Genomic DNA, 9,335 nt, shown 5'->3' with positions numbered 1-9,335 from the left:
CCATGGACTGCAGCCCACCAGGCTCCTCTGTACGTGGGAATTTCCAGGCAAGAATACTGGAATGGGATGCCATTTCCTTCTCCAAAGGATCTTCCCGACCCAGGGACTGAACCCATGTCTCCTGCTTGGCAGGGGGTTCTTTACCACTGAGCCACGTGGGAAGCCCATGTTAAATTCTAGTTTTGCTCATTGAGATCTGTATTTACTGTCTAAACCTCATTTCCCAAGTAGCTATTTTTACTATGTTACATTGTTGTAAAGCTTAATTAATTGAGTTATTAAAAAGATATTCTAAATTTGTTTCTGAAACTGATCACTGTAATCTATTTTGGGGTGAAGATCAGATGCCCCCTGATCTATAATCAGGGGATTATGCATACTGGAAGAAGCATACTTTAAAGGACTGTCTCCAACCTAGATGAAAGATGACATCAGGTATCCTTAAGCACATCATGCACTAAGAAACTGAAGGAAATTAACTCTTAAACTTATATTTCCTACTTAAGAAGGGCCACTACATTGGGCTGGTCTGTAGAAAGGACTGCTGTCCCCAAACAATATTAATATCAGGATGAGAAGACAACAGCAGTGATATGCAACTGACCCAGACAGGCCTTAAGATCTGACGTACAAATCTAAGTGAATTGTTTACCAAATGTTTTTCTCCCTATCAACACTGAAAGTTACTGTTTCAGTCATTTCAGTAACAACTATATGTTGTCACATAATGGAAGTCTAGAAAAAATTCCAAGTAAGAACTGATTAATACCTATCATTTACTGAGTTGTATATAGAATAATGACCCTCCAAAGATAATTATATTATAATCCCAGAATTTGTGAACGTGTGAGGTTACATGGTTAAGGGAAATTAAGATCACAGATGGAATTAAGGTTGTTCCTCATCTGACTTTTTTTAAAATTGATGTTATATGTATTTTATGACAATTTTAAACATTTAAAAATACTTTCAAATGACATACAATAAATTTCACATATTAAAACTATATAATAGATTTCAGTTTTGGCATATGCATACAATTGTGACATCATCATCACAACAAACACAATGAACATATTTATCATCTCCAATATATTCAGTGTGTAATCCTGTGCTTCCCCTAGCCCCAACTCCTACTCTCAGCCAACGACTGATTTTGTAATTACTAGTGATTAATGTACGTTTTCTAGAATTATATATATATAGAATCAGTATGTAAAAAAAGAAAAGAAAGTTATTGTTTTACTTTTAAACCACACTGTTGCCCTCAGGAGTTACTACGATAGAAATAAAATTCTCTAATGAAGTTTTACAGAGTATTACCACTATGATGTGTAATACTGCTGGCTAAAATTTATTGTTGAAAGCACAAGTACAATGCTCATGTGACAATTGAGTATGACTGATAAAATGTATAGCCTATAAAATGTTTCCCCACTGACATACCTCTGAGCCTGTTTGCAATATCTGATTAGTTTTCCCCCAACATGGATAACTAGACAAATAGAAAGGAGGTCTAAAATAGAGGACATGATCTAACCCTGTGGCAGGCAGCTGAACTACCCCAGCATCAAGGGACAGATATTCTGATCATCAGTGGTTTCTACTGAAAGATTCAGAATCAAAAGGGTAAAATGACGAAAGAAATTTTTACATATTGAGGTATGTAGGGTCATTCTGGCTTTAGGCTAACCAAAATGGCCTGTTTGTGGCCTGTTAAACATGCATTGTACATCTGCTTTAACCATTAAGGAAAAAATGCATTTAAAAAATCAGAATGGAATAACTATGGTTCAAACATCCAAAATAGAGCTCGGTAGCCATTGTGGATATGAGTTCAGACACATTCCTACATTACCAAGAACTTGAGTTTTCTAAACTTTATTAGACTTAAGTATATCACCAGCTCTTCTCAAAACAATGTCTGCTAACAACTGCCAGCTGCAACCTTATGGTCTCAAGGTCTCCTTATCACTATAAAACCTTTCCCCACTTTAGAAATGGTAGTGGCAAATGGGACTACTACCAGGTTTCCTTGATGAATCAGAGGGTAAAGAATCTGTCTGCAATGCAGAAGACCCAGGTTTGATCTCTGGATCAAGAGGATCCCCTGGAAAAAGGAATAGCTACACATTCCAGTATTCTTGCCTGGAGAATCTCATGGACAGAGGAGCCTGGCAGGCTACAGTCCATGGGGTTGCAAAGAGTCAGACATGACTGAGTGACTAATACACTAGAAATAGTAGTGGCGAATGATCTCATGCTATAGTCTCCCAGAAAAAGTCACTAAATTCTTCAGTCATAGTAGCATTAGCTATTAAAATTAGTCTAAATTCTATTTTGACCAAAAAAGGGGAGAAATATATAGTGGCCAATAGCTCTTATTATATAAAATTAATACCCCTGGAAAAGTTAAAACCCAAATATACAATAATTCAAAAGGCTACTTGATTACTGAATTACATAAAGAGGAAACACTCCAAAACTTATTTTCCTGAACACCATCTAAAATAGGAGAACTCTTTTGAGAAGTACTGCAAAAACATATTTTGATCATTCTCCTCATTGTAATATGTGTACTAATTTTCAAATGTTTATCCAGTGCTACAACAAAACAATCAAAAAGAGAAGTAATGCTTTCATAATGCAAAATATTGATGCTAAGCTTGGAATTAGAAACTATTCCCAACTCTGTGTACATTTCCCAAATTAGTTAGGCCTATGCCCCCATTTCAGCAGAAAGTAGCCAGAATGGTCATCACCTCATTCCCTCAAAGAGTTAGGGAGATTGAAACAGAAAAAGAAACTAAAAGTGAGCTCCTCTGTTGAGTTTATGATTAACCTCTCAATCCAAAATGGTATTCCCTCTCTTGTTCTACACATATTCACCCTCAAGACTGAAGAGTGTTAAAGAAAAGGGGAGAATTGTAACTGAGCAAGACCTTGTGGGGCCTTCCCAGAATGGACCACTCCCATATTCTCTGCCTGCCTTTTGTCTGTAGAAAAACTTTAGTCAAAGAGTAAATTTAATAAGATAAATGAGAAAAGGAAGAAATAAAGGAAAACAGTTTGGTTCAGTAACATAGGATAAAGAGAAGACAGAGAAATTAAAGAACAAAATTTAAAATAGCATACTTTTCTTATCAGTTCAGTTCAGTTCAGTTCAGTCGCTCAGTCGTGTCCGACTCTTTGCAACCCCATGAATCACAGCACACCAGGTCTCCCTGTCCATCACCACTCCCGGAGTTCACTTTTCTTATATGCAAGCCTAAATCCTAAATAAAATAAAATAAAATAATAATGGAGTCTATGGCTAGCTAAGTTATTTACATAAGAAAGTAAGTAAAGACATTTGCAAATATTTATGGACTCAGACTATATACTTCCTGAGTACACTTAATTTACTCAATGGCATACTCTAACAAAATTTAAAACAGATTAATAACCTCAGATATGCAGATGACACCACCCTTATGGCAGAAAGTGAAGACGAACTAAAAAGCCTCTTGATGAAAGCGAAAGAGGAGAGTGAAAAGTTGACTTAAAGCTCAACATTCAGAAAACAAAGATCATGGCATCCAGTCCCATCACTTCATGGCAAATAGATGGCGAAACAGTGGAAACAGTATCAGACTTTATTTTGGGGGGCTACAAAATCCCTGCAGATGGTGACTGCAGCCATGAAATTAAAAGACACTTACTCCTTGGAAGGAAAGTTATGACCAACCTAGATAGCATATTCAAAAGCAGAGACATTACTTTGCCAACAAAGGTCCGTCTAGTCAAGGCTATGGTTTTTCCAGTGGTCATGTATGGATGCAAGAGTTGGACTGTGAAGAAGGCTGAGCGCCGAAGAATTGATGCTTTTGAACTGTGGTGTTGGAGAAGACTCTTGAGAGTCCCTTGGACTGCAAGGAGATCCAACCAGTCTATTCTAAAGGAGATCAGCCCTGGGTGTTCCTTGGAAGGAATGATGCTAAAACTGAAACTCCAGTACTTTGGCCCCCTCATGCGAAGAATTGACTCATTGGAAAAGACTCTGATGCTGGGAGGGATTGGGGGTAGAAGGAAAAGGGGACAACAGAGGATGAGATGGCTGGATGGCATCACCAACTTGATGGACATGAGTTTGAGTGAACTCTGGGAGTTGGTGATGGACAGGGAGGCCTGGCATGCTGCAATTCATGGGGTCGCGAAGAGTCAGACGTGACTGAGCAACTGAACTGAACTGAGCTGAAAACAACAAATGACCTGATTTAAAAATGGGCAGAAGTCATAAATAGACATTTTCCCAAAGATACACAGATGGCCAACAAACACATTAAAAGATGTTTAATTCACTAATTATCAAAGAAATGCCAATCAAGACCACAATGAGATATCATCTCACACCTGTCAGAACTGCTATTATCAAAAAGTCTACAAATGACAAATATTAGTGATGATGTGGGAAAAAGGGAACCCTGGTACCCTTTTGATGGGAATGTAAATTAATACAGTCACTATGGAAAACAGTATGGATTTTCCTCAAAAACCAAACTACAGCTGGGTTTGGGAATGTAAATTAATACAGTCACTATGGAAAACAGTATGGATTTTCCTGAAAAACCAAACTACAGCCAACATATGATCCCACAATTCCACTCCTGGGTATATATCTGAAAAAAAAAATGCTAGTTTGAAAAGATGTCTGCACCTCAATGTTATTAACAGCATGATTTACAATAGCTAAGATATGGAAGCAACCTAAGTGTTCATCAGCAAATAAATTGTTTTAAAAAGATGTAGTGTAACCGAGGAAACCAGAATTGAAAGAGACATGTGTACCCCCAATGTTCATTGCAGCACTGTTTACAATAGCTAGGACATGGAAGCAACCTAGATGTCCATCAGCAGACGAATGGATAAGAAAGCTGTTGTACATACACACAATGGACTATTATTCAGCTATTAAAAAGAATGCATTTGAATCATTTCTAATGAGGCGGATGAAACTGAAGCCTATTATGCAGAGTGAAGTAAGTCAGAAAGAAAAACACCAATACAGTATATTAATGCATATATATGGAATTTAGAAAGATGGTAATGATGACCCTATATGTGAAACAACAAAAGAGACACAGATGTAAAGAACAGACTTTGGACTCTGTGGGAGAAGGTGAGGGTGGGATGATTTGAGAGAACAGCATTGAAACATGTATATTACAATATGTGAAATGGATCACCAGTCCAGGTTTGATGCATGAGACAAGGTGCTCAGAGCTGGTGCACTGGGATGACCCTGAGGGATGGGAGGGGAAGGGAAGTGGGAGAGGGGTTCAGGATGGGGAACACATGTATACCCATGGCTGATTCATGTCAATGTATGGCAAAAACCATTACAATATTGTATAGCAATTAGCCTCCAAATAAAATAAATTAATTAATTAAAAAAAAAGATGTAGTGTGTATATATATAAGTCACTTCAGTCATGTCTGACTCTGTGCGACCCCATAGACGGCAGCCCACCAGGTTCCCCCGTCCCTGGGATTCTCCAGACAAGAACACTGGAGTGGTTTGCCATTTCCTTCTCCAATGCATGAAAGTGAAAAGTGAAAGTGAAGTCGCTCAGTAGTGTCTCACTCCTAGCGACCCCGTGGACTGCAGCCTACCAGGCTCTTCTGTCCATGGAATTTGCCAAGCAAGAGTACTGGAGTGGGGTGCCATTGCCTTCTCCCATATATATACACACACATGCACATATATATGTGCATGTGTGTGTAATGAAATACTACTCAGACATAAAAAAAATATAAAGTTTTGCTATTTGTAACAATATGGATGGACTTGGAGGATATTATACTAAGTAAAATAAGACAAAGAAAGGTAGACACTGGAGATTAAGTATTTGTGGAATCCAAAAATAAAACAAATGAATACAACAAAACAGATTTCCTGGCATAGAGAATAAACTGGTTGGTTACCAGAAGGGAGAGAGAATTGGGGAGAAACAGGATGCGGCATGGATTGAGAAGTACAAATGTATAAAAACAGACAGGCTACAGGGATGTATTGTACAGCACAGGGAAATATAATCATTATTTTTTGGTGACTTTCAGCGGAATATAATCTATAAAAGTGTTGAGTTGCTATGATGTACACCTGAAACTAGTATGATGTTGTAAATTAACTACACTTCAATTTTAAAAATAGAGCAAAATAAATGTTTCCAAAAAGAGGGGGAAGCTATGGAATTCAAGATATACTAGTGACCAAAGAAAACAATAGGAGTAAATTCCCAAACTGTTGAGAATAAAAATTTTAACATAAGTATTACTAGGAGATAATTAATAAAGCAGGAAATGATTTTAAAAACTAATAAAGAAATAAAACTCCAGCTTATTTCAACAAAATGAAGAGATTGAGAGAGATAAATGCTAATATTTAATCTTGCTCAGAGTTAGGAATATCAACACTAATTAATTCTCATTAATTAATAGAAAAATGGAGATTTTATAACTGATAGAAAATAATAACTGACAGAAAAATATAAATTTTATATTTATTAAATGTTTTTGTGAAACCATTAATAGAATAGATTATTTTTGAGATTTAGCCCAGTCTGTTAAGGCATTATAACATATTGATGAAAGAAAGAACTTAGCAGTAAGAAAACTGACTTCTAGGTAACCAGTTTGTGAATATAAGGCTAGATAGCTCAACAAGATAGAAATCAGAATAAATCACTGCAGTGAGCAGGACAAGAGACACCATTAAGAGATTGTTTAACTGGCCAAGTTAACTGGAATGAAAAGAAATATAACCATCTTTCTGGCAATTTCCACTTGCATTTCAAGCAATGTTTGATTTAAGAATGTAAATGTTGTATCATTAGGTGACTAAAATTTTATGATAACTATGTCTTTTAAGTAGATTGCATATGTTTTTCTCATCATGCTTTTTCTGGTTCAAACCACACAGTACAATGTGCTTACTGCACAAAGCTCACATTAAAAATGAAATTTAGAAATTATGTTGGAGGCTTGGTGACACCCAGTGTCTTGACAATTTATTATAAATTTGAGGACTTAGAACTAAATGACGTACCATTTTCCAAGGAGAGGTGAAACTAATTACTTAAAAAGTCTACTAGTAATATTGAGAGTATGACAGGTGAGGATATTCAGTCAAATTTGCATACTTAAAAATGGAAAACTGTACATTGAGTTTCAGGTACAATAGTTGCTTTCTACTAGAGAAGATAGATGTTGGAGACTCCAAAAGTTCTTTGCTTAAATGTCTGGAAACAAATTTTCACACATGTATACACAGCAAAAGGGCATCCCAGGTGGCTCAGTGGTAAAGAATCTGCTTGTAATGCAGAAGATGTAGATTTGATCCCTAAGTTGGAAAGATACCCTGGAGAAGGAAATCCATTCCAGTATTCTTACATGGCAAATCCCATGGACAGAGAAGCCTGCGGGGCTATAGTCCATAATGTCACAAAGTTGAACACAACTGCAGTGAGTTAGCACACAAACACACACACACATCTCTGATGAACACAGATGCAAAATTCCTCAACAAAATATTAGCAAACCAATTGAACAATACATTAAAAAGATCATATGCCGTGACCAGGTAGGATTTACCTCTGCAATGCAAGAATAACTTAACATCTGCAAATCAATTGGTGTGATGCATCACATTAATAGAGTAAAAATAATATGATTGTTTCAGTAGATGCAAAAATTTTTGAAAAAAATTATCATTAATTAATCATAAAAGTTCTCTAAAAATAGGCATAAAGGAAATTACCTTAACATTATACAGATCATATATGACAAGCCTACAGCTAGTGTCATACTCAACAGTGAAAACATGAGTTCCTCTAAAGTCAGGAACAAGCCACTGCCACCACTTGTATTCATCATAGTAGTGGAAGTCATAGTACTAGCCAGAGTAATTAGACAAGAAAAAGAACTAAAACGCATTACAATTGAAAAGGAAGAAGTAAAATTATCTCTGCAGATGATATACTATTACATATAGAAAACCACAAACCCTTCACACACAAAAAAAAAAAAAGCTAGAAATAATAGATTCAGTAAAAATGCAAGGTATAAAACCAATATACAAAAATCACTTGTTTTTATATACATTAATAATGAGCCATAAGAAATTAAGAAAATAATCTTACTTACAATTGAATCAAAAGAATAAAATATTAATATCTAGGGATAAATGTAATGAAGGAGGTGAAAGTTCTGTACACAAAAACCATAATACAGTGATGAAATAACTGCATTCATGTATATCTTAGAGAAAGCAGTGATACCTCCTTTCTTGAGGTCAGTTATTAAGGATTCTGAGTGACTGAGTGACTGAACTGAACTGAACTGAAACATTCAACATTTCAGTTCAGTTCAGTCACTCAGTCGTGTCCAACTCTGCAACCCCATGAATCACAGCACGCCAGGCCTTCCTGTCCATCACCAACTCCCAGAGTTTACCCAAACTCATGTCCATCAAGTTGGTGATGCCATCCAGCCATCTCATCCTCTGTCGTCCCCTTCTCCTCCTGCCCCTAATCCCTCCCAGCATCAGGGTCGTTTCCAATGAGTCAACTCTTCGCATGAGGTGGCCAAAGTATTGGAGTTTCAGTTCTATTTAACATCAAAAAGTATGCTGTAAATGTCTTCAAATTTCCTGGAAGTAAAACGAACAGATCAGGAATGCTGCTATTTTTTTTTTTTTTTTGAAGTTTTTAAAGCTTTTCTTTTATATACAAAGAGCTAGTACTGTTTCTGCATAAGGCTAATGTGCTGCATAATGTTGATGTGTTCCTTCCATTTAAGGAAGTTCGGTTAGCACAACTTAATGAAGCCGATGTTCTTAGCATGCGGCTGGAAACACTGGCCGCACGTATTGTGGCGTATTTCCAAATCAGACCATGCTGGTTTGAGCAGACCCAGCAAGAGTGAGAACTCTGGCCAAATTTTCTCAGGTGGCTCCTGTAGAGCTGTTGGTGACCCATGTGGCTTTCTCAGCTGCAACGAGATAAAAGGTGTTATTTCTTATCAATGCATACGACCTATACAACTGGTAGGACACATCTGAACTAAATTTAAATGTTCCATCACATGTCCGGTACTCATATCTAACCAAATCATCCAAGCCAGATTCTGTGCCAAATACCGATATTCTACATCATGTTCTCCACTATCAAATAGAAAAACTTTCCACCATTTTCAAGAACATACTCGTCAGGAATCGTGATTTGACAGAGCTAAGGAAAGCTTCACTTTTCTTTTGTCTCCAACTTCTAATATTGCATGATACATTTGATAAAGAT

The 9,335-nt window shown here is 36.7% G+C and overlaps 1 pseudogene; it reads right to left on the bottom strand.

Annotated features, from left to right (window-relative positions):
- Positions 1–8,847: 8,847 nt before the first annotated feature.
- Positions 8,848–9,017, bottom strand: LOC102275923 (small ribosomal subunit protein uS14-like; annotated as a pseudogene).
- Between the last annotated feature and the right edge of the window lie 318 nt (positions 9,018–9,335).

This window comes from Bos mutus, chromosome 3 (genome assembly GCF_027580195.1).
Source record: "Bos mutus isolate GX-2022 chromosome 3, NWIPB_WYAK_1.1, whole genome shotgun sequence".
In the NCBI taxonomy this organism is placed as follows: Eukaryota; Metazoa; Chordata; class Mammalia; order Artiodactyla; family Bovidae; genus Bos; species Bos mutus.
This window is presented reverse-complemented; position numbering and strand designations above follow the sequence as displayed.